At 46.1% G+C, this 26,428-nt stretch overlaps 1 pseudogene across 1 annotated transcript in view; it reads right to left on the bottom strand.

The window, feature by feature from the left end:
* Positions 1-26,223, bottom strand: part of LOC144102057 (allatostatin-A receptor pseudogene) — a 68,739-nt pseudogene extending 42,516 nt beyond the window's left edge. The window contains exon 1 of the transcript XR_013308161.1: positions 24,369-26,223. The product of XR_013308161.1 is annotated as an allatostatin-A receptor pseudogene (transcript). The remainder of the gene's footprint in view (positions 1-24,368) is intronic.
* Between the last annotated feature and the right edge of the window lie 205 nt (positions 26,224-26,428).

The following is a 26,428-nucleotide window of genomic DNA, read 5'->3' as shown; positions in this document are numbered from 1 at the left end:
AGGGACGCCGTACTGGAGGCCTGCGGATAATTTTGGCCACCTGGGGTTCTTAAACGGGCACTGACATGGCACAGCACATGGGCCTCAAGCACTTTGCCTCCATCGAAATGTGAGCGCTGCTGCGAGGATGAAACCCATGTCTTTTGGGTCAACATTCGAGCACCACAAACACTGAGCCATCGTGACAGCTTTTTTTGTGTGATTGGTTCTCGTAACTGTGGATTTGCGGGCGCTGAATCACATCGTACATGACAAGCCAGTTTTGTCTGCATTATAAATTTGTTGGTCAGCAGTTAATGCTGATGCAGCTTATCCCTCTTGATGAGGTGACTACTACACAGGGAAAATTTTCATACTTTCAAGTTTTTGCGAGGAACATCGCTATTTCTCAAAAGAAAAAGAAATGCCGCTCTTCCGTATGATTAAGGATGCAAGTGTTCTCGGCTGTATAAAGCCAAACATTGGTGGTTTTTCCAAAATCTTGAGTTAATAATCACATAACACTCTTCTTAGAGTGCCGTCACTCCGGTACAGCAAACTGTTTTTCACACCAGCAAGTAGAGGTGTTTAAAGAGAGGAGAAGCAAGGAACGAAACTGGGTTTCGACCAAACGATGGCATCACGACAGACCGTTCTATGATACCACGAATTCGGTAACAAAACCTGTTCTGGGCGTGTTGATTGACTTAACTGGCCAGTGCAGGAGAGTGCTTGGGTTATTGATTGTCTGAAGTGACGAAAAACCAGTTACCAATTTTATCTTCAGCAAACAGAGTGCAAATATCGCAGGTCGTGCAAACAGTGACTTCAAACACGGAATGTTGCCCGCAGAAACCTATTCGATTCAGGTCATTAAATCGGAAGATGTAGAAATCATTTGAGCAGAAAGAAAACACTGCCCCGCCGTTAAATTTGGCAGAAAGGACTACAGAACTGAGGAAAATGCACCGTGATAGAGAAAGAGAGAGAAACAGAAGAACGGAAAGGCAGAGAGGTTAACAAGGTGATGCTCAGTAGGCTACCCTACACGAGGAGAGGGGAACAAAGGGAAAAAAGGCGAACAGGAAAAGAAAGAGCGGCAACGAAACGAGGTTTTCACTTGTTCGTCGACCACTATGACAAGGGGGCAGGGGGCGCACATTTAAAGCTTAAATTTTACAGGCGAGAACTCACCCCCGAGTCCTTTAAGAACGTTAAGGGCGCCTTCACCGCTTTTCTTTGTGCCTAAATTTTAAACAAAGACCCCATAGTCTTGGTTTCTGTAAGAGGACTTTCACTGTTCTTTGGAAAGTGAGTTTCTGCAAAATCAGGCGACGCAGAAAAAAACGTAGATTCGCCCTTCAAGAACCCACTCCGTGATTGAACAATGCTTGCAATGTGTTGTTTTCACGAATTGTTCTCATAGCATTTCCTTATGTAAACAAAACAGCATGTTTGAGCCTTTTAAAAGTACTCAAGCTTGAAAAATTACAGCGGGCACTTAAGATTACTTATGTGCTTTGAATTCTTAAGCAGTCTTTCTTATGTGCTTTCTATTTTCCCCTTTATTTTTATTTGTTGGCTTCCTTTGTAGCGACACACGTAATCAATGGCATACAGCCGTAAGGCAAGGCGTTTACTAGACTTCCCTTTCGATATGCAAGAATGAACGCTTTCTGTGGCTTATGGGGAACGTGTTCGCCTCGTAATCTTAAAGTTATGAAATCAGACCCCCACACCTGACCACAGTGACGTCATCTGAGGTTTTGGTACAGACTGCTGCCGGTCAAAGATGGCACGCAGTTTCGTTACCGATGTCGCATGTGATGCTTTCGCTTTAAAACTGACAAACGAAGCAGTCACTCACATCAATGCGGAGCTGCCAAAACACGCAAAGGTAGCCGTTTTAAAAACTGTTCACCCCTGTTCCTTTGCATGCCTGGCTTGAGGTGGTTGCTGAAAAGACGTTTCATATTTTAGCAGGTTTTTACTGGCTCTATATTTGTAATTACTGCTCGTTGTATACGAGGATTAATTAGCACGCGCGCAGTACCTGAACTCGCTTCTAAAAAAAGATTGATTTCAAGAAGGATGAGCTGTCTCGCCCAAGATTAACGCGTCATGAGAACTCATTCTTGGACGGTGCAGTGCAGACATATAATCATTCAAGTTTGCCTCAACGAGGATATAAAAACAAAAGTCATGTTCGGGCGTTTTCATACATTAAGACAAAAAAATCTCATTAAGTTTCTACTTTTATTCACGCTGCTTTTTTGTGCCCCTCCCCACTGCCAGACGTTGAGCGGTAGAGAAGAAGAATGTTTGGCGAACCGTTTGCTCGAGCGAAGATTGGCTAAACTTGCTGACCGTAAAGCGTAAAATTCCTCTTTTGGAACTTGATTGGAAGCGACGGGCTTGTAGCCGCAGCAGAATAAACATAAAGTCTAAGTTTTTCCGTCAAATAAAGCTGCTAGTACACGAACGAGCATAAAACCAAGAATGATTAGGTAAATAGCGCGCATCTCTCTCTAGACACGTGCGTTTGATTATTTCACTGTATATTCTTTAGGACATTGCAGTTTTTCTTTATACATGCACGACGCCGTAGTCGAGCAAAAGGGACGAAGACAGAACGCAAACAAGAGGTTGACGCCATGAAAGAGAATATGAGATTGGAGTAGCTGTTTCGAGGAAGTGTGTGTGGACGCCAAGGAGTTCCCTTGGGTGCCCGACGAGTTGCCAAGGCTGGACTTCATTTGCTGTCACACTCAATCTAAGAAAGTTTCAGCGTCAACAACGTCACGACGGACGTTGCCTGCTTGTTTTGGGACGACCAGAAAAGGACAGCCGTGGAGTAAGGACGCCAGCAAGCAGCGAATATTGCCAGGCTTTTTTTCCCTCTTCCTAATTGACTTTAGTCCACAGCGCGAGTCTGACGCAGAAATCCAATAACGCCTTCAGCGCCCCCTCACGGCGCCCAAGGGCGCCAAAACACGCCAAAACAAGGACGTAGTTGGTGCAGCGCACTTCGGTAGGTGTCAGAGCAGCCTCTACACATTGTGCTTGTCTTTCTCCGACAATAAACAGTCATTTTGCGCTCCATTGACCCCTGCACATCGCTTCCTGTGCATTCCGGCACAATCACGGGCCCATGAAGATTTACCCCTTTTGTTCGCCCAGCGCTGCTAGAAAATGTTCGTACCCGGCAAATTACCCCTGGGACGAAGGTCCCTCTGTGTCCAGAGCAAAAAAAAAAAAGAAAGCTACAGAACTCTTGGCGAAAACATCGTATATATATTTAATTTATGAGTTTGTGATTGTTACATTTATAAAGGGCGATATTTCACAACCCGTGTTTTAATTCTTTCGCCCCTGGGTATCCCCACGTGCTTTATTGCTTACACTTTAGGCAAAGTTAATGAAAGCAGGGAAAGGAACCTGGATAAAACAAGGCGAATGAATAAAGAAAGAATGGTTCATGTAGACAAAGGAGCGGCACTGCCAGTACGTAATTAAGGCATGTGACGTCCCATGTTTGCTTTTAAATGTCAGCTTCACTGCGGGCTTCATGAGCCGCAAGTCGACAATTAGAGTTGGTTAATAGCTTATGATAGTAATTAGAACCGTAATATCATATTTTCTGAACACAACCATTCAACGAGCGCTCTATTATTCTGCAAAGAAGCGTAGAGAGGAATATGCGGGAGTTATTCTGTTTCTTTACTTCAGTTTTCATAGCTTGCTTAGATGCTACTGAAACGACCTTTATTTCATTTTTTTTCATTCATTATTTTGCAATTTATGTAAAATATTTGAATACCCAGTCATGTGTTTTGTGAGCTGCGGCTCGCAATAGGCAGGGCAATTTTTCAGAAATTGGCGGAAATTAATAATTCTTGTTCTTCTGCACCGGCTTCGTTTAAGTGAATTGGGTACAGATAGGGAGATTTTGAATGAGGAATAGCGAAAATTCGCGAACCTGATTTTTACTTCGGCACTTCGAAAGAGCATTGGATGGGACTGTAAGTAGACCCAGCCTGTATTTATTCTACAGCACAATAAATTTTTGTGCTTTTCTTTACGCGTTTTAGTTTCCTTTTCTGCATTACAATTGAATTTGGCAGTACATATGCTCACGCGTGCACAGTAGACATTTAATCCTGTATTATGCACTCACGCATAGCCTTCACTAAATCTCTTCAGTAACAGGCGACCGAGCACTTAGGGCCTTTTAGGGAGTTAGTGAAGGTGTCATGGCTTGAAGCGAGAAGATCTGAGTCCCTTTCAGCCTCCAGAGATTCTGAGGTTTCGAAGTTGCCTTAAATACCCCCCCCCCCCCCCCCCCTACAAGCCTAAGAAGCAGATGGCCTGCATACTTTTTAGCGGGACGATTATTCTTACGTATTAATGTTTAGTCACAAGATATACTCTTATAAGGTTGTTCAACGTTGCCAGATGCCCAAAGCATGCGAATAAAGCAGCGAACACGTCCGCATTTTGTGTGTACTCAATTCCTCAACGAAATACTTCTCAGTAAAACAATTAGAAATTGGCCCTATGTTTGCTTAAACCGAACTAAGTTGCTTAATAACTTTGCGTGCCCTTGGTAGGTAAGGGCTTATTTATGGTGGAATTGTATCCTTGATGGAAAGTTACGTCTTTGAACGACGTGGGCTGGGATTGCTTGAAATATTCTTGATACTCCCACTTTAAGCACAGCCTCTCAAGCGCACCTTTGGCTATTCCAGGCCCTTATTGAAATGTGGCTTCATAACATAAAATAATATAAGAGAAAGCAAAGCGACCTAGTGTGGAAAATACTCGATGGGGCGATATACGACGCCAAATAGTCAGGTTGCGATGACAAAATTAAAGATCATTGCGCATCATCAGCGCCAATGAGCATTATCTGAAACAAATTATTTGTTTTAGCGTGATCTAAGGAGATCCGTGGCGACGAAAGATATCGCAAGCACCACTCCCGGCAAATTGCGCTTCCGCCATAACCTGCAGCGTATTTCATCAATTACGTCGGTGGCTGCCGAAAGACCGCGACCAACACAGCTCAATATCCATACAGGCCATCACGGGCGATATTATCCAAAGCGTTATCGCGAAACGGCTGAACCCTTCCATGCCTCGTGTGTTTTTACTTTCTGCTCGTCACTTTCCAGCCTAGCGTACGGGACCTTCATCATTAGCCAAGTTCTCTCATCATTCCGAAGCGCTCTGGCGATATCGCGTTGCCGCTTTCGGAGAATTGCCATTAGTGGAACGGCGGAGTGGATAGTTGGCCTCATAATATAATGGACCCGCGGCCGGGGCTTGATCCGCACTCTAGCCGCTGACCGGGGAAGTTGATAGACGTCGGCACTTCGGGAGCTGATATTACTGCGCAGAGTGCCTTCATTCTAACCCCCTAAGCTCTTACTAGAGTCTCCATTTATTACTTAGCCTCGGGCGGCGCTAAGAATGTGGATATTACGGCTGCGATAGGTTCTTCTTGTCACGAAAAAACACACTGTGTAAACTTCCTAGTTCTTGCGACGTGATTTAATGAAGAGATTTATATGCGCCTCGCGCAGCTGTTTCGTTAAGTCGCCGTCTAGACATGCCTGCTATTTTTCTACTCTTTCTTGGTTGCAGCGTACTGTCCCTGCGCCTTTTCATTCTTTCTGTTTTTGCGAAATTGCCCCAACTAGTGCAGTCTAGATACCGCAAGAACGCAGCTTTATGAAGCGGCCACACTCTCCTACCCTCTCCTACCTCAGAGCTGCGATCATTAGGAGGATTTTGAGACAAGCGCTTCTAGTTCTTGGCTGCCTCCACGCGGCTGCTGGCTTTGAACTCCAGAAATTAGAGCGCTGACTTCATCCGTGACATAAAAATGAAGGGAATAACAGAGTGAATGCCGAAAAAATAAATTATATAGGACGTAAGGCTTAGCGGCCCTGCCTGGCGCTGTCATGAATTACTGACTATGTTCTTTTAGAATCTGTGAGATTATAGAGCGTATGTGCCTTTTTTCCTGCTAGTTTCTGTAAGATATAGACTCGGTAAAAGAGCGATACCAATATATCATTCTCCAAGATTTAAAGTCAACGCTTGAAGACGTGAAATTTCCGACTGCATTCGTGAAGCCACCGGTGACATGGAAGAAAACGTTATTATTGAGCTTTGCTTCACAATCTCAAAATTTGAGGACTATATTCATTACTTGTTTGAGAAACCTATTTCAATGAGGCCCACAAGTTCTCACTTCGCTCCGAAACTAGGAAGCTTCTGCATGTGCCTGATTCTATGTTCTAGCTTTCGAAGCTCTGCTATATAAAATTTGTGTATATGTTTTCTCTCCCCGTGATGACCATCGTCGTTAGAGGGGCATTAACAGTGTGAATAAATAAAAAATAGGTTTTCGCGAAAATGAGCCTTAACCCATGGAGGTGCTTCTGAATTGGAGTATGGTGTTTCATTTTTTGCGGATTGCCACTGGAGACGCAGGTTTCCACTGGAGACGCAGATTTTCACTATTATAAAAGAAAACTTTTCACAACTTTCTTGATCCACAGTAATGACAGATACCGCAAGTTTTAAACCGCACTTGTCCACAGGCTAAGACTGGACGTTAATCCAACTTGAAAAATTTACTCTCGGCTACCCCTGTAATATTGAACTGAGTTCGGCAACTTCCCGCAGTCAAGCAACAACTTCAAGTCATGTGAAATGCTTCCTTCGATTTGTTCAAAGATTGTGTTAGAACGATGTCGACAACTTTGATATGTAGCGCTACGGAGCCTCGGATTCTTAATGATAAACATAATAAACGTTCGAATTCGAAAACAAAAAAGAAAACGTCTAAAATTGTCTATTTTAGTAAAGTAAGTCCACAAGAGTTAAACTATTTCCTTAGCGATCGCCTACTTATTTGGCATCCCTCCAGACACATGGAACTAAAGAGGCAGACTTGCTGGAGGCGCCGGGGCAAAAGAACGAATCGGAAAGCGCGAAAGCAAGGGCGAGAAGTATGCCTCGGCGACCGTAATAAAGGAAGCTCTGAGGGCAGAGCGGAGCGTCGTAAGAACGCAGGAACACGGGGTCAACAAGAAATAAAAACCAAAGTGCGCTGAGATCCAACGCTAAGGAAAGAAGTCCGATGCGTCGATAGCAGCAATGCGAGCGCCTAAAGCAACGCTGCAGGGCTGGCGCGTAGTCGAATCGCGCTATTATCTCGTCCGGGCCGAACGTCAGTTTCCTATTTCTGACACATTTGTTTTTCTCGTTCATCTTCGTCACAATCGCGCCGGTCCTTTTGGCGCCCGTTTACCGCGTTCCTGTTTTCCTTGCGTTTTCTTCTTCCGTTCTTCCGTATCGCGCCAGCCAAAAAGAAACAATGCGGAGAGAACAGGCATTTTTTTTTCTCGCATTACCTCACGCTTGATCGATCCTATTTTTTTCGCTTTTTATTGTCTTTGGGAAGTGAGATATCGACACGAGACTAAAATCGTACCTTATTGGCACCTTCACAGGCCATTAGGTCTTGTAACTCCTAGTGCTGTGTTCGCGGAGATTCCTTCGGTCTGAGAGAGAAGACAAACTATTTTCGCTTCTCTCTATTTTTTCTGTCTCTTCCTAACATCCTGGGACACGCCTTCTAGCCGGGACAAGAGCTTTTTGCGGTGACATCCGTATTTTGGACATTGACATGCCTCTAATGTAAGATATCCTTTCAGTTAGTCTTGTAATGTGAAAAGAAATGTTCGAATTGTTTTGATTGTAGCGGATAAAAGTAAGATCCCTTCACAACCCAATGTTAAGGGTACATAGACAAGGAACGACTGCGTCTTTACCAAAGCTGTTTTTAACAACTACGTAAAGCTCAAAAATTGGAATTCTATTTGCGTGTCTCCTATTGCCTAGCAGTTCAGACACAGTATACGGGAGAGCAGATAAATTCAAAGACATTTGTTGCTAGTGCACCACGCACTTAAATATCCAGAAGCACGTTACAAAACTTTCGCGCTTTCTTTAACTGAGACTTCACAACCTGTTTTGATTTACCGTAACGTCAACATTAAGGAAGCCCGTACAGTCAAGATTAATATACATTGTTCTTGTAATCTCTTTTGGTTTTTTTATTAGGATTACGTAGAAAGCGTAAGTTGAGGGCGTAAAACTAAAGAATAGTTCAAAATCTTTAGGCTTCGATTGGGCCAATTAAGGGACTTGTAGTTTATTGTAACAGAGGCAGCAAAGGCCAGCGTTGAATTGTCGGCAATTAGAAATACATGCGGCGCTAGGGAATTCGGTGATTCCTTGATGTAGAGTCTGTGTGGAACGCCTTGCATTCTGTGTCAAAAATGCTGCTCCGGTGAGTGGTCTTGGCGTAATACATCGTACCATCGAAGCTGACCTTGGCAAATATAAGGCGATATTTAGTGTCTATCAGAGAGGCATACCTGGTCGTGTGCTTCACAGACGGTTACGTTTGTCAGTGGTCATGCCTGAAGTGGTATCGTGCATAATAACCACACACGATACAATAAAGCATCACCAATGTTGAAGGCGGTTAAGGAGGGTTTATAAGTATTTTCTCCTCTAGAAACGTGCGATGAGCATTAACTGACCAAACGCAGCGAAAGCGTGCTCCTAAGACCAAAAACAGCCATGTTGAAGCACCCTTACCACTAAGAAATATAACTGCCGTCTTCAACGTTATACTTGAAAAAGTACAGTGGCTTCAGATGGTAATTATAATTTCAAGGTGATCAGGCACAAAACATCTCGTGATCGTTTATGCCTTGAATTGTCCAAATTAACACATTAGGTAACTAGGATACAGCGCCTAATAGCAAAATAGGGGTGAAGAAAAGTGCTCTTATGCCTAAGAAACGTACGGAGCATTTAAAACTAATTGCTCCGAATAAATTTTTTAAGAGCTAATCGGAGCAATGGACGGAAAGGGGGGGGGGGGGGGGGGAGGGGGGTAGGCGACCTGCGCACGTTATGTTTTGTTGTTGATCGCGCTCCACACAAGCATACCTACACAAACATGAAGGCTATCGGCCTGCTTCATACTCAGGATCTCAGCTTGATCACTAGATTCCAAGGAAAGGCAAGCGTAGTAGGGGGCGGCAGTAAGATAGGTGGGCGGATGAGAATTCGAAGTTGGCGATCATACGGCGGCCGCAGCCGGCACAGGATAGGGTTAATTGGAAAGACATGGGAGAGGCCTTTTCTCTGCAGTTGTCCTAATAACACTGATAATGATGTTGAATGAACAGCAAATAAAAGTGCGTTATTTCCGTTTGTGCTTCTAGTAACAACTTGTCAATCGTCTTCTGACAATTACCTACCGATATTCAAGAGAATCACGTCTATGCTTTCTTTGATCCAGTTCTGACAGGTGGTTTGAAAGATCAAGCTGTATGAGAGATTGGCAAATCTGCCGGAATAAAGTGATCGCAACTGGTAGAGTACAGGATTATTTTGAGAGATATGGCGATATGCTTTTCTCGAGTAGTGGACAGTGAACGCAGTAAGGTTGATGAATTAATTGACGATGATGTGATCAAAACAAAACCGAACATAATTGCGCTGATTAGCAAGCTAACAGGGACATGAGCTAAAGTATAATGATAAAATTTTAGCCGAAAAAAGTAAAGCTGTTATTCTACAATATCTCATTTCGCGCGGATATTTTGGCATAGGATAATCAGGATTTAGAGGAAAATCCAGCTAGACTAACGAAACCTAATTAGCTTTGATGCATCTCTGTCTACCGGCGAGATTCCAGTTTATATTCTGTAAGCAAGCTAACAGGGACATGAGCTAAAGTATAATGATAAAATTTTAGCCGCAAACAAGTAAAGCTTTTATTCTACAATATCTCATTTCGCGCGGGTATATTGGCATAGGATAATCAGGATTTAGAGGAAAATTCGGCTAATCTAACGAAACCTAATTAGCTTTGATGCATCTCTGTCTACCGGAGAGATTCCAGTTTCTATTCTGTAAGCCCCGTCAGTCGACCCTGTTTAAATATTGCAAGCTCGAAGATCAGCTACACCGAAACCGTATTCATTCTTCTGGGCAAGCTCAGTTCGCGATGCATTCCCGCTCCGAGGGCGGACAAAGCAAGGCAACTGTATTATTCAAATAACGCACGTGGGTAGTTTGAGGAGCTATACTGGGTTATTCTATTTGTTTCAACAGAAGAGAAAACGGTAAATGTATTATGAGGCTACAGTGAAGCTCGTTTGGCATTCCGTTCACTTACACAGGAGGCCGTTATGCTCAAGTTCTTTTTTTTTTACCCTCCTGAGCAGGGCAAGAAAGGGCCAAGTCCTGATTTCTGTATTACGTCCGACAAATGTCACCGGAGCACAGAACATACGTTTGCAAGAGTGCTTTCGACCTTACTAGTAGTAAGAAGAGTTGTATTCAGCCCATATTCACTCACCGAGGCACTGAGCAGAGACCCACATTTAGCCTGCGCCCATATTTTGTGACGCAGTTCTGAATACATGATTTAGCTAGATCTTGCTCAGGTGCGCGCCTGTGCGCGGTTTATAAAGAAGGGCGTAGGTGCTCGTGCCGAGAGAGCGGTCTATTTTTAATGTGCAGACAAGAGCTGCCGCACAAGCCTATTTGCAATTCGACTAGCCTTCGCTGCAACAAGGGTTCATATGGTGCGCCGACATACGCACTTACTGCGTTTCGGTATGAAGGTAAGCAGTACAAACTGCTAATATACCTGTAAGAAGGTTCCATTGAAAAAAAAAAGATTGAAATAAAATGTAACTAGTAGATCTTTTTACTGGGCTACTTGATACAATCTGACGTAAGTGAAACAATGAGAGTGAAGAACATTGAATGCGAAACAACGATGAGACAAGAAAGAGAACTGAACTCATAAGTGAGTTTTATTGAGCGAAACGTAGAGAATATATAGAAAATGAGTGGCAGTGGTAATCACATGCAGTCAACGTCACTTGCAGTGAAATGCCATAAAATGAATAAAAGACGATGAAATACTGAAAGGAATGCATTATGAGTCTTTGCAGTGAAAAGATACTAAAGGTATTTTATTCGGACTTACAGCATTTGTCAAATGTTCCAAGTCCCCTCAGATGGCAGTTTCCCGCTATTTCACTTTACTCGGCTTGAGGACAGTCTGAGTGAAGTTCTTTTCCACCGCAAGGCAGGCGTTTTGTTCGTAGATTCTTTTTAAAATTTCTTCGTGTTTCAGTCTTGTCACCTTTCTTTTTACGTCTTTTGTCGCTTTTATGGCCCTTTACACCATGTGACGTTGACTGCATCTGATTACCAGTGTCATTGCTTTCCTATACATTGTGCACGTTTCGCTCAATAAATATCATTAGTCAGCTCAGCGCTCCTTCCTGTCACATCTTTGTTTCACCTTAAAGCACCTTCATTGGCACAACTTCGATTACGACAAAATATAACAAGACACAAATAAAAGGCCGAAAAGGGCCGCATTGTCACCAAGGAAGCGACCAGTGGGCGAGCTGTCGCGCAGTCGTTCAGGCACTGTCATCTCTCGGCGTAATTTAGAAACATTTTTTTCAGCGGCAGATTTTAACTGAAGGAAGTGTTAAACATATTTGATTTACACCAATCGCGCGCGTGGATACTATATTTCTATCTCGTCCCACCTTTCAGATATGTGCTTTTTAAACGCACTTGTCTTCCAAAGCTGCTTACTGTAGTTGCCACCTTACAGATGGTTGCTTTCAATAAAATTGCAAGATCAGCGAAAGATTTATGACGCTTCGCTGAGGATGTGTGAAACGTCGATGTGGATGTAAAACATCATGTCCACACCAGGCATCCCGCTGGTTGGCCAATATTCCTAACATTAAGTAGAGCGAACGTGTCTGATGTCTTTTTTGACAGCGTTCACAGAAACCAGAATGAAAAGATGAAAACACACCTGAAGCCGTTTGCGCATGACCTCCAGAAACTGGCACAGTGACTCACGACCGGAGACCTCGAGTCTAAGGCTGCCATGCGTTTTCAAGCTTTCCCATGCTCCCAACCATGTGCTCATAACTTGAAACGAAACTGCCGCAGGTCGTTCCTGAAGGAGCCGAGCAGGCTTCGCAACGCCGGGGCATGTTTAAAATAAAAAAAGTTTTGTTTGGGGGAGATGCGCCACAATATACTGTAGGTTAGAAATCTAACACTTTCTTCCGGTGTTTTTCTAGGTGAAGGGAGGGTTGCACGAGTGACGACACTCTTTAAGCTTCGAGAGGATGATGAACTTGGCAAGTGCAGGCCGGTATCAGTTTTCAGAATGTTTGTGAAATTCTACGAAAGAGAGTTTTATCAGAGGTTATCAGCATTTCTCCCCCTAAAGGCAGGGTAGCTTCATAATATCTAAAAAGCCATTAGAAATTGAAATACATCCAGCAGGCATTGCTAAACCGTTAAATAATTAATCAAAATTTTGAAAGAGAATGAACACAGTAGGGTTATTTTTAGGCTTAAAAACTGCCGTTCAGTCCGTAGATTGCGACATTTGGCTCATGAAGTGCAATAGCGTGGTTAAGCGGTCTGAGTTCCCTAATAGATGGCAGGTTGTAAAAATGCAACAGGTCTCATCTAGTTCAGTGAAGCAGCACAAAGGTGTCTTAGAAGGTTCGAAGTTGGATCCTTTGCTCTTCTTCTTACCTATAAATGACGTTATGAATATATGAGGTGCACAAGGAACAGTAATGTATGTGGAAAGCAGCCCTCTGTAGTTTCATTCTCCTGATATTGATCTGACGGTATCTAGTGTAAGAGCTACGAAGGTTTGTTTTCAGAGTGGTAAGGAAAAAGTTTTGGAGGTTAGCTACCACCACATACAACCTGTAAGGATTTTAATAAAACTCAGAAAAACTGTGTAGTTTAAAGTGGAGGTGGTATTAATCGAGTGAGGGGTGAATAGGTTTCATGCACCGTATTCCACATTTATTCACGCTGGCTTTGAAAAGAATTGTGATGAAATATTCGTTTTGATTAAACTTCGTTGCGGCCATTGCTAGCCAGACGACAAGGAAATGAAACGGCAAAATTATTAGTCTTAAAGAATGAATCCTGCGTATGTGTAAAATTGAGCGATGTTTCTGTGTAAACTTTGGAGCAGCCCCGCCTCTCTAACAATATTGCCGCACTTAGTTTAGCCATCACGCTACCGGCTCCCCCGTGCGGTCTGTCTTCGACCTTTGTCGCGCGCCGGACTTCGTCCTCTTCTGCTCGGTGCTAGGCCCTGCCGGCTACGCTCTGCGCAGTGTGCTCGCCAGGTACTGTTCTGCCAGGGATTGAACGTCCTACCGGCGTCCGTGACATTTTTGGTGCAGCTGCTGGGTACGATCTATGTACGAAGAGGTCCCAGGAACCTCCAGCGCTCAGCCACACCCCCTGGACACGACACCTGTCCACAAGTCAAGCCGCCGCTTGAAAGGCTTAGCTCCCGAGTACAATCCCCTCGCCGCGCCGTCCCGCAAGATGACCTCTACGGTGGCCAGCCAGACCTTCCAGCAAACTGTGAGTTCGCCACCGCTGCTTCTTCATTCGCCTCGTACGCCCGCGCCGTTTCATGGTGACAAGTTTGAAGATGTGGAGGACTGGTTGAACGGGTATGACAGGGTCTCTGAATTTAATCTGTGGGACGAGGACCGCAAGCTTCGGAACGTCTACTTTGCCCTCCAGGACGCGGCCAAGACGTGGTTCAAAAACCACGAGTCCGCCATCCACACCTGGCAAGACTTCCGGCGCCAGTTGCTGGATACGTTCAGCAGAAACGAGCGGAGGGAGCGTGCTGAATTGACCCTGCAATCGAGAGCGCAGCAGCCAAACGAGATCGTGGCGATGTTCGTGGAGGACATGACCCGGCTTTTCAACCGCGCTGATCCTTCGATGTCGGAAGCCAAGAAGGTGCGCCATTTGATGCGGGGCGTCAAGGAGCAATTGTTCGCTGGGCTCGTGCGCGATCCTCCGGCTACAGTCGCCGATTTTGCAAAGGAGGCGGCAGGCATGGAGCGCGCCCTGCAGCAGCGGTTTGCGCACTACGGCCGTTCCTCAAACATCACTGCTGTGGAGTGCCACATGCCGAGGCCCGGGGATGAGAACACCTCCCTCCGAGAGCTCATCAGGAGCATCGTTCGCGAAGAGCTGCAGAAGCTTCGCTCTGTGGAGCAGCCTCCTAGTGTCACCGCCATCTCGGAGGCTGTCCGTGACGAGATACGCCGCACGGTGCAGCCCACTCCACCGCCGCCACCGCCAGCGCCCTATGTGATGACATGCAGCGAGACATTGCGAAGTCCTGCGCCACCACCGCCGGCGTTCTACTCTCCTGCCCCTACCGCGCCGTTCCACCGATTCCCGCATACGACAGCGCTGCCAGACGACCGCCCACCCGTCACGAAGGCAAACATGTGGCGAACGCCGAACAACAGGCCCCTGTGCTTCCATTGCGGCGAAGCAGGCCACATCCGACGTCACTGCCCGTACCGCCGGATTGGCCTGCGCGCCTTTTCGCCCGACGCACCCCTGCCGCGCTATGGTGAACGACCCCGCGAGATCGATCAGTACCTAGCGGCCAACGTCCCACCTGTACCCACTGCCCAACGTCAGTCCAGGTCACCGTCGCCTCGACGGTTTTCTTCACCAGTTCGCCAGTCCTACGTCCGGCAGTCCTCCAGCCCGCGCCGGGAAAACTGAGGACGGCGACCCCCGGAGGTAGGGCCGCCGTCACCGGACATAATGACGAACATCCTCCGCTCACCGACTTTAGCATGCGACCCGACCTCCGACCCCACGCCGCGGCTACCTTTCGACGCCCAGAGACGCCTTCTTCGCTTGACGCCTCAATTGGACAATCTGAACGACCCTTAAGTCCGACGACTTTTCGACGAACGGAGACGCCTCCGCTTGACGCCCCAACCCGACCGCGAGAACGATCCCCTAGTCCGACCTCCCTCACACAGCGTATTTCTGACGGTGACCAAGCTTCGGCTGAAATCTCGGTCATCGTTGATGGCCGCCGCGTGACTGCTCTCGTAGATACCGGCGCCGATTTCTCCGTCATGAGTCGTGGTCTGACGCTTGTCCTGAGGAAAGTACTGACACCTTTGCCTGGAACACACATCCGGACAGCTGGAGGCCATCTGGTGACACCGGTTGGCGTCTGCACCGCTAGAATGGAGATTCGTGGTGTCACCTTCACTGCCTGCTTCGCTGTGTTGGCTCATTGCTCGAAGGACCTCATCCTCGGGTTAGATTTTCTTCGGGAACACGGTGCGATAATCAACCTCCGCGAACTTGTCGTGACGTTCTCACCTCATTGTGCCATAGCCGACAGCAGCGAGCCCGAAAGGCCTGTTTTTCGCGTGTTTGATGACAATGTCACGCTACCACCACGCTCCAGTTTGTTTATTACGGTGGAATGCTCCAACCCACGCACTCCTCACGGGGTTGCGGAAGGTAACCTGTCGTTACTGCTGAGTCAACAAGTCTGCGTTGCGCGGGGTGTTACTTCCCTCCGCAGACTGCGAACGCAGCTTTTTGTTACGAACTTTAGCGCCGAATACCGCCACTTGCCGCAAGCAACCGCCATAGCCTATTTCGATGAAATTAGTGACTCAGTCTCCCACTGCGCCTGCTCCCTCAACGATACCCATGCATCGACGTCTGACGCCCCCGTTATGACTGACGTGAACCCCGACCTAACCGCCGATCAGAAACACCGCCTCCACATGATCCTCGACTCTTTTCGTGACTGCTTTGCTACCACTTCTAAAGTTCGACAAACATCGGTCGCTAAACACCGCATTGTAGTGGATGAAGGCGAGAGGCCTATACAACACCACCCCTATCGAGTGTCTGCGAAAGAACGGGAAGTGATTCGGAGGCAGGTTGAGGAAATGCTCCGCGACGAGGTTATCCAGCCGTCAACAAGCCCGTGGGCTTCGCCCGTTGTGCTGGTCGCCAAGAAGGATGGCACTCTCCGATTCTGCGTCGACTATCGTCGCCTCAACAAGATTACTAAAAAGGACGTTTATCCGTTGCCCCGAATTGATGACACGTTCGATCGCCTGCGTCATGCCCGATACTTTTCCTCTCTTGATCTACGCAGTGAGTACTGGCAGATCGAAGTCGATGAACGTGACCGTGAAAAGACCGCGTTCATAACGCCTGACGGTTTGTACGAGTTCAAGGTGCTCCCCTTTGGCCTGTGTACCGCTCCTGCCACCTTTCAAAGAATGATGGACACTGTCCTGGTTGGCCTGAAATGGCAGTCGTGTCTCGTCTATCTTGATGATGTGGTTATTTTCGCTGCGACTTACGAAGAACATCTCAAACGCTTGAGTGCAGTATTGACCGCCATACGATCAGCCGGTCTAGCTCTAAAACCCGAAAAAATGCCACTTCGCGTACCAACGGCTTAAGTTTTTGGGCCATGTTGTGACACCTGAGGGTGTCAGCCCCGACCCCGACAAGACGGCTGCTGTAGCTGCGTTCCCGACTCCCACTGATAAGCGAGCTGTGCGCCGGTTTCTTTGCCTCTGCGCATATTACCGACGCTTCGTGCAAGACTTCTCCAGGCTGGCTGAGCCTCTCACACGGCTGACAAAAGACGATCAGCCTTTCGTCTGGGCACAGGAACAGCAGGACGCCTTCGAAAAGCTCCGCAAACGCCTACAAACAACGCCCATTTTGACGAGGAGGCGGATACAGAACTTCACACCGATGCCAGCAACATTGGCCTCGGTGCAGTCCTCGTCCAGTGGCAAGATGGCGTTGAGCGTGTGATTGCTTACGGCAGCCGCACGCTGTCTCGGTCCGAGGCCAATCACTCAACCACTGGAAAGGAGTGCCTAGCTGTTGTGTGGGCGATAACGAAGTTCCGGCCCTACTTGTATGGTCGCCCGTTTCGGGTCGTGAGTGACCACCACTCACTGTGCTGGCTCGCGAATCTTAAAGACCCCTCGGGCCGGCTAGCTCGTTGGAGCCTTCGCTTGCAAGAATTTGATGTAACAGTTGTCTACAAGTCGGGCAACAAACACAGCGATGCAGACTGCTTGTCCCGTGCTCCTATCCCGTCCACCTCTGATGACCTGGAAGATGACCCCCTCTTTATTGGTGCTCTGACCACGTCCGACCTCGCTCAACACCAGAGGGACGACACGGAATTGCGGCCACTCATCGATTATCTTGAGGGTACCGCCTCGTTACCGCCTCGTCTATTCGCGCGTGGCTTGTCGTCGTTTTGCTTGCGAGATGGCGTCCTCTACAAACGAAATTACGCCCCGACGGACTCTGGTTACCTGCTCGTGGTTCCAACGGCGCTCCGCACTGACGTTTTGCAGGCATGCCACGAAGAGCTTCCTTCCGGCCACCTCGGGTTTTCTCGAACGATAGCACGAGTTCGTCACCGTTATTACTGGCCCAGGCTTTCTGCGACTGTCAAGCGTTATGTACGTACTTGCCGCGAGTGTCAACGTCGGAAGAAACCACCTTTCAAGCCGGCTGGCTTGCTCCAACCCATTGCTCCGCCGAGAATTCCTTTCCACCAAGTCGGCATGGACTTACTGGGCCCATTTCCTACGTCATCATTGGGTAACCGGTATATTGTGGTTGCCACCGACTACCTCACCCGGTATTGTGAGACGAAAGCCCTTCCCCGCGCCACTGCTGCTGAAATTGCTGACTTTTTCATCATCAGCATAGTCCTCCGCCATGGCGCCCTTTATGTTGTTTTAACTGACCGAGGCGCAGCGTTCACGTCCACGCTTACTCAGGAAGTTATGCGGCTCAGTGGCACAAATCGTAAGACCTCAGCTTACCATCCTCAAACCAACGGCCTAACCGAGCGCCTCAATAAGACTATCGCTGATATGATTTCTATGTACGTCGACGACGACCATAAGAACTGGGACGAAATCCTTCCGTACGTCACGTTTGCCTACAATACTGCCCTTCAAGAGACGACGGGGTTCACGCCATTTCGTTTGGTACACGGTCGTGAAGTCGTGACTATGTTGGACACGATGTTGTTGCCCGATATTGCCCGCCCATCCGTTGCCGACGCTGATGCATTCGTTCGCCATGCAGAGGCTGCCCGCCGGCTGGCTCGGCAACGAACCTGCGTGCGGCAAGAAGTCGATGCTCACCGCTATAACCTCCGTCACCGCGAAGTCATTTTCCAGCCTGGCGATCAAGTGTGGGTTTGGAGCCCCATCCGTCTGCGCGGTCGCTCCGAGAAGCTTTTGCGCCGTTACTTCGGCCCCTACGAGGTACTCCGCCAACTCAGCGACGTTACGTATGAAGTGCGCCCGCAAGGGAGTGTTCGTTCTTCCAGACGCCCGCCGACATCCGAAATTGTGCACGTCGCAAGACTCAAGCCATACCATGCCCGCTAGGACAACTCTCACCACGTTCGGTGCCTGGGATTCTGTTAACACCAAAACGTGGCTCCCCCTCACTGTCAGGCATCGAGTCGATGCCTTTCCAGAGGGGAGGGACAATGCCGCACTTAGTTTAGCCATCACGCTACCGGCTCCCCCGTGCGGTCTGTCTTCGACCTTTGTCGCGCGCCGGACTTCGTCCTCTTCTGCTCGGTGCTAGGCCCTGCCGGCTACGCTCTGCGCAGTGTGCTCGCCAGGTACTGTTCTGCCAGAGATTGAACGTCCTACCGGCGTCCGTGACAATATTTTCTGCTGCGAGCTTAACCGACTCGCTAGATGAAAATTCTCAAGGTTATGCACGAAGGAAGAAATTGGCACTGGCTTAGCTTCGTTATGCCAGAATATACGTTGCGAAAACACGTAGCATGCGCATATACGCACTGGCACGTAGCATATACGTAGCATAGCTTGGTTAGCTTTGGTTAATCTTGATTGCAAGTCCAGGTTAGTCTGGTTGTCTGGCTAGTTGTTGTCACATGATTCGTCACGCGGTGGTCACGTGACCAGCCGCGTGGTTGGTCACGTGGTGCGGTGCGACCTCGGTGGGAACGCGATTTCGTGGCCAATAGAGCTTTTGCACTAAAATGTATGTGCAGTAGGACGGTAAAGAGCGTTACGGACGTAAATTCCACCAAGCCACGCAACCGACCGCTAAAATCGGAGCAAAAGATGGAAAATAATAACCTGTCTTGCAGCGAATAATTATAATTACTTCAGAATTTTGCGGAAGTGAGTAACATGGTAGAAAGTTCTTGCGGAGTATTTGGTTAATTTCAGTAAAAGTTAGGGCAGCGAGAATAAGAGAGGACAGGAGACATAGGAACGAAAGCGACACCACGGGCGAACACTTTCAACTGCTTATTGATGAGTGCAAGCATATGCTTTATAAGCGCGGAACCGAAGCACGCAAGCACTTTTCCGAATTCCCACAGGTAGTGATAGTTTTCTTTTCCGGAGCAAACAAAAATACAGAAAACAAAGTCGCATCAATTCAATTCGATTGATTTGTTTTCAAATTGAGGTTGAACGCCACCAGGAGAAAAAGATGGTTTATGACAGCTTGAAAAGTACCTGGGGGCCCAAAATTGGCACCAGTGGTCACATTACAAACCGCAGTGCGAGCTCACATCTTCAAATTTTTTTAAAACCAATCCAGGGGGCAATAATTAACAAAACAACCGTTATTCATAAAAATTTCAAGTAATTAGTGCTCTGCCTCAATTCGCATTGAAGAATGGGAAACATTGCGGATTTCAACATTTCATGATTTATGTATGATTGAGGAAGGCCAGATAGAATAAGTGGGCAATCACACATAATGTATTTAGGAGCTTCATTCCAGATAACCAGATACCACAAAACCAAAAAAAAAGAAAGAGAAAAACTATTTTTTCATCCTGTGTTAATGTTCACCTATACACTTGTTCTTTCCAACCCTTGATGATTGGTTTTACATACTTCATAGCATGCATCCTATGACCATCGCCATGCTTCGCTGTAAACTGTTTTTCGGGCTCGAAAATGTATCCTTTTATTTGGTTTTATTGACGACCTATACAATTGTTCATTGTCGTTTCCATTCTGTCATATTTGGTTTTACATATTATTGCCATGCTTTTGCTCTATCACCATCGCCTTTATTTTCTTTGATTGTTGTTCTTCCAATCTGGTATGTCACCTCCAGTTTTATTCTTCCATTCACCTTTATACAGGGAGATTGCTACTTTTGATTCATTTTTAAATTTGCTCTGGCATTAGGCTCCTAGCGACATGATGTATACACGGATGTTCTGTACGGCCTTCTCGAATGATGCAATTTTGTTTCCTGTGTTTTTGCTTACCAAAGGAAAGAAAAATAGATCAGTACTTGTTCGAATTGACAAAGGTTGCTGCACGCTTCGGTCCTGCGCTTATACAGCTTTGCTTTAACTCATGGATAAACATTTGGAAGTCTGCGCCCGTGCTTCGTTTTTCGTTCCTATGTCTCCCTTCCTACCTTATACTCAGTGTGGTAACATTGTTCCTTCTAAACAAGCATTATCCTGAATTTAAAAAATTCAAAAGGCAAATATTTTTTTGTGACAGTTACAGTGACCCGCTTTCATTTTTCACATCAGTGAAAGTTAACAGAACTGTTCTTGTTGAATTTATTTTTTACTAGGAATAAAAGTTTTGCATTTTTGACCTCCTTCTCGTTTCTAATTTTTTTTTCATGATTTATTATATACCACACAACGTTCATTAAGAATATTTTTGTATTTTGTAGTATGTTTGCTTAAATACTGAAGACTTTCTTAGATCATTACAAGAGTCTGCATTTAAATAAACGCTGCTGCGATTTATGCCGCATCGGTGTTCTGCCTTTTTTGTATGGTAGTGTATGTTCAGGTTGTTGTGAAAACTGAAGATTGGTGTTTGAAGAAAGGAAATGGGGCAGCAACTGTCTCACATATCGTCGGAAACGTGAACTGCGCCGTAAAGGAAGGAATAAAGGAAGAAAGAGGTGCCTTAGTGGAGGGCTCTGGAATAATTTCGACTACCTGGGGATCTTTAACGTGCCCTGATATCGCCCAACACAAGGGCGCCTCTTGCGTTTCGCCTCCATCGAATCACGGCCGCTGAGGTCAGGTTCAAACCCGGCTACACGCTGTTCCGAATGCATATTTTTGTGCGTAATAGGAAGCCATCATTTTAATGTGACAGATGTGCGTTTATTCTTTACATTTTGTACATGAAGTGAGCTGGGACCTTCGTCCGGTATCCGTAATCAAAAGTTCCAGCCTCTCCTCATCATGCCCCAACGACGAAGGAGATAAATATAAAATTACTAAACAGAACTCCGGCACTACTTGACTAATGATCCTTCTGCGACACTAATTTTCCTTCTACCATGATCATCTTTCGTCTCAGCGTCTCTCAGGCAAGACGACCACCTTATATCGATGGACGTTAATGGATGACTTCCGCTGTATCTCCGTGGCTTTGGCTTTCAGCTGTTGATCCCAACGTCGTGGGATAGAATCCTGGCCTTGGTAGCCGCATTTTAATGAACCAGAAATGCAAAAATGCTCTTGCGGCTTGCGATGTATACGCACATTTAAAAACCCAGGTGGTGTAAATATAGCACGAGGCCAACCTCTACCACTGCTCTGATCAGCTCTTTGTTGCTTAAGCACACAAAACCCAAAAATTTACTATCTCGCATAACTGACTTCGTGTGACGCGAGATCCCACGCGTAACGAACGTCTGCCTTATACTCTACACTTTTACTTCCCACTACCACGTGAACACCCCATTACTGGTTGCAACCCGCGGTTACTCCAACATTCTGGGGAAAAGGTATCGCTGCCCAGTGCTAATAAACAGGCAACGGCTTTTGGCACCATTCCAGCTGTCGACGAAATATGCATTACGGCAAGGATCAACGTCCGTTCAAGTTCTATTTGCCATGAAGATATGGGGACACATAATTAGCAAGCGAATGCGAGATGCTCCGCGGTATTCCTTCCCGACAAGTTGGCTGCTGTCCGGTTATAAAAAATGCATTTCCGGTGTCTTGAGTCGGGTTTCAGGAAAGCTTTCCTATCTGTCTCTCTTCATGAGGCTCAGTGAATTAGGTTTACTAAATTGCTGCTTTACTTGAACACCGTCAAATGAAAGCGCCAGTTCAGCTATTGTTGTTTTGTATTGAAGCAGTCTGAGTAAAAAGTATTGCTGGGAAGCGCATGGCCCTGTTTCTTCGCCGGTATGAGCGACTCCTATACGACATGTAGAAGGTAATGTGCTCAAAAAAACAGCCTTCTCTTCCTAAGGAGTTCTTGGAAAAAAATTGTCAGCTATGGATAATAGTATTAAAGAGCATTTATTTTAAATGATAGCTGGCTATTGGCATCTCAAAAAATACATCGTTAAAAAATGCATTTTTTTGAGGAGCTAATCTTTTTTATTTCTTCGTTGTTCTTTCATTGACTAGGCCTGGAATTGGTGATATGACAGGCTTTAGGATGCGCTGCGCGCACAGAAATGATGGCGAAATCAGATAAACAGGGGCAATGTATATTTAGTCTTGGCCCTGCGACACCAGTGTATAAATTATTTCTGACCTACTTTCCTCGTATAAGCGGAAACAAGAAATCATACTGCTATTTTTGCATGTACTCTCAAAGTGTTGGCCTGTTTGTACATCACTTTAGCATTAACTTACCAAGCATGACAGGAAAGAAATTTCATTATACTGCACTCAGTCTTTCTTGGTCAGAGGTCGGAAAGTTCTGGAGTTTTGCAGCATTTTGCTAAAATAAAAGACTGCTGCCTTTCAGAGAGGGGTACTACGTCTAAAGCGATTTAGTGCTATGAAGGCTCTGATCTCTCTTCGCCAAGCCCCGCTCAGTGCTTTTTATCTTGTCTGAAGGTCTCTGAGCAGCCAAGAAAGAAGAAACAGGAAGTCATCAAGGCGGGAGACAAGGGATTGATTACGGAGAGAGATCGTTTCGTAAGAAACTGCTAAAGTTCTTTCGGTCGGCAAGTCGGCGGCTGAAGATATTGCAAGGTAGAGATTGCTGGACGCGGCAGAGCGCATTAGCTCGTTTCATCGAAATGGAAATTTTCACTTCATCGTTGCAAATTTTTCGCGATATTCGATCTGGCAAAACTTTACAAAAATATTTTAGAGAGTCTATAGACTGCCCATAGACTTCTGTCTATAAACTTTACAGACTCTCAATAGGCAAACCCTTGAGAACAGTCTATAGACCATACAAATCCTATAGACAGTTTATAGGCAATCTATAGATTTATGGCCATGATTAGTAGAGTGATTAGTGATTGGTATCGTAATTAGTAGACTTTTGTCTACAGACTCCTATAGACGATGAATGGACAAAAATAAATATCTAAAGGAATGCAATAGAGTCTATAAGAAATCTATAGACTGGGTATTGACCAGTTTTATTATGGAAAAAACCAAATCCGAATTCCCGGTGAGTGATTCCTTTTTCCTCCTTAGCGAGTAAGAACTATAGATAACAGCGTGCACTTGTTCCGAAGATTTGAGATGACAGTTAATAAGGGGGCAGTACTTTTTTTTTTTTACCACGCTGAAAATAGTTGGACATTTAACGACTGAATATTGAGTGATACTTCTCAAACATTGCATACAGAGTTTGTTCTTGGGCGCTCAAACCATCAATAGCCAAACATTAAGAACCGCCCGCAGCAAGAAGCCCTTCCGAAAGAATATGGAGAGTAAAAAAAATGAGCAAATATAGTTGGTGTCTCGGGTGAAGTACTCACAAAACTTTGAAAGTCGAACAAAGGCGTACGTGCCATGGGTGGTCCACGATGGAGGAGTAGTAAGAACAAGTTTATGAAGTGGTTAGCAGAGACTAACTCAGTGAGGAAAGCCATGCAGGTCAATGGGACAAATAGGTCCCATTTTCTTCACCCCCATTTAGTGCCAACGGAACAATTAAGTCTCACTTATCCCTTATTAAGTATTTTTACTAAAATTATGAAATGTGTAGAGAACCGTTTCTGTGCACCATCTCTGTTTCTGCAACAAAAAAATTAATCAATTTCGGAAAAAATACAACTTTCCCACTAATGTTTAATGTCACGTCACATCATTATAACAACCGTGAGGTATTTATTTCTCGTAAGTATGCTCTAGTGAACATTTTGAACTCTGAGAATGGCAGGAATCTTATATAACCAGCTTAATTGTGACTTCGCGATTTACATTGTACGTTGTTGAATTTGTATAAGTATGCTTTATATCCAAAGAAACTAAATTTTCATCACAGAATCGCGTTCTATAGCCTTTCTAAGGCGGGACATGGAAATGTTTACCTTTACAGGAAGTGCCGTGAATTTATTTTTTTAAGAAGACGCAAAGGAGGGCAAAATATATCGCTCACCTTTATCTGACAAAGCTATATCAAGGAATCCATCCTTGCAAAGGTGATAATCCTTTTCTTTGGGACGGCTTGGATACTTGAAAGCTTGCCGAACAGGAGAGATCAATACTCCGCGCCACGCGAAACCTAAACCACTGAATCCACCGTTTGATGGCCGATGCGTGATGAGTGTCAAAGTCACCAGTAAAACTTTGTAACCGGCGCACAAAGGCTCTTCAGTTCACTCTTTTCTGTGAAGCCGAAAAACGTGCCTTCAGGCCAACCATCAGCACTCGCATCACTCTAACTAATGTCGTCCTCTTGGTTTCAGCGCCGCCTCCTAAATTCCAATAGAAGAGCTCAACTTTAGCACGGCTTGATGGAATTAGTGACGCAATTATCTCACGGAATGCTTCAAGGAACTGGTAATGAAAGTTCACTTGTGGCCTTTCCTGTATCGCCTCGTTGTCTTGTTAATTCGCTCCTGATGCTCTGAAGTAATTTCAAAATTTTCAAAAATAGCCAAAATCTTCGACGACTGTCAAATCGAGATGTAAAAAAGGACAAATAATTGCACTAGCACGTCAAATCTGCCGCACAAGACCTTTTTTCACTCCGTCGTTGGGTTGCGATTAAAGCGGCGCCTTTCGGACTCACACAACTTTTCATCCCGTAGGGCAACGGTGAGAAAAAACAATTCTGAGTGGCTCCAGTCTGAGTCCACGAAAAAGTCACGAACGCTTCGCGGGGATGAAACTGAGCACTGACGACGGAAATAGCACTGACGGTAAGAGTTCTGCCTGCCTATTGCTTGACTCCGAAACAGAAGGTTACCGTCTCCTTGTAATCAGAACTTGACTCCCTGTTTGGCGCAATACGTCAAAGATATTTGCAGCAGACGATGCAACTTTCTAAGACCACGGATTTCTTTTTTTTCCAAATAGTTGGACTCTAAACATTTGAGGACTTGTGGGAGCACACGAAGCCGGTAAATGTAGAATCCTGGAAAGGTATCGTCCGAAGATCTGCAGGAAATGACGTAGGCAGTCGCCACGCACTGTCTTATGCACTCTCACAGCAAGGTGAAGGTAGTCGTGATAGATTTAATAAAGGTGCGGTCTGGAGACAAAAACTGGAAAGATGAAGTCACCACAATGGTAACGCAGAAGTTCAACTGTCAGCACAGCACCAAGTGATGTCTTCGATATTTGCCACTGAGCGCAGTCGAAGAACGTTAGGAACTTGGGACACCGTTGCGCGGTGGTTTCAACATCTTTTAAGACCTTTTAACCTCGGCAGTCATCCTCGCAGACGCATCACACACTTGGCATTGGGCCACCGCTAACCGCTCGGCAGAAAGTATTCCAGAAAGTTTTCAATGCCAAAAGTTTGTGGGGTCGTAATATGTGATGCAGAACAAGATATACTTCACAGGAGAACACAAATCACTGATGACAACTACCTAATTCGTCCACAGCAGGAGGCCAGAAGAACGGGCACTTCTCATGTTGCGTCCGTCCCACCACCAACCAAAACGAGCCAACTTGTTGCTTCACAGGCTCCAGAGACGCACTAGTCCACGGAAGAGCGCTTGAAAAATTAGATAGTACTGAAAATGCTAAGAGCGCTGCCCGGAAAATAAAGCCGAGAGAACGGACGAGGAGTAAAACAATGACAAAAGCGACGAAGTTTTTTCTCTACAAATTTCAAATCGAAGCGCGCAAACAGTTCGCGGAAAATTGACCCCAAACCTCCGACCGGAGATGATAAGCGCACCGTATCGACCAAACCAAAGCGTCGGGCTTCTCACTCTACTGGCCTGGAACTCGTCTGGCACTCGGCACAAACACTTTGGCGCCAAACCGCACGCGCCACTGCTTGCTCCCGGTGAAAGCTCGCTGACGCCTTGCGAGCGAGTGACTTTTTGAGCCAATGGGATCCGGGCCGGCGTCATGCTTCTGGCCAATGGAGACTCTCGTTGCACAACCTCGGCGACAGAGGCTGTAGGGTGGCGCCATCTGGTGTGAGGTAAAGAACGAACGGAGCACATTGAAGGCGCGTGCTTCGATCGAGCCCAACTG

This window comes from Amblyomma americanum, chromosome 8 (assembly GCF_052857255.1).
Source record: "Amblyomma americanum isolate KBUSLIRL-KWMA chromosome 8, ASM5285725v1, whole genome shotgun sequence".
Lineage (NCBI taxonomy): Eukaryota > Metazoa > Arthropoda > Arachnida > Ixodida > Ixodidae > Amblyomma > Amblyomma americanum.
The sequence above is the reverse complement of the archived record's forward strand: the minus strand, read 5'-3'. Positions and strand labels throughout refer to the sequence as shown.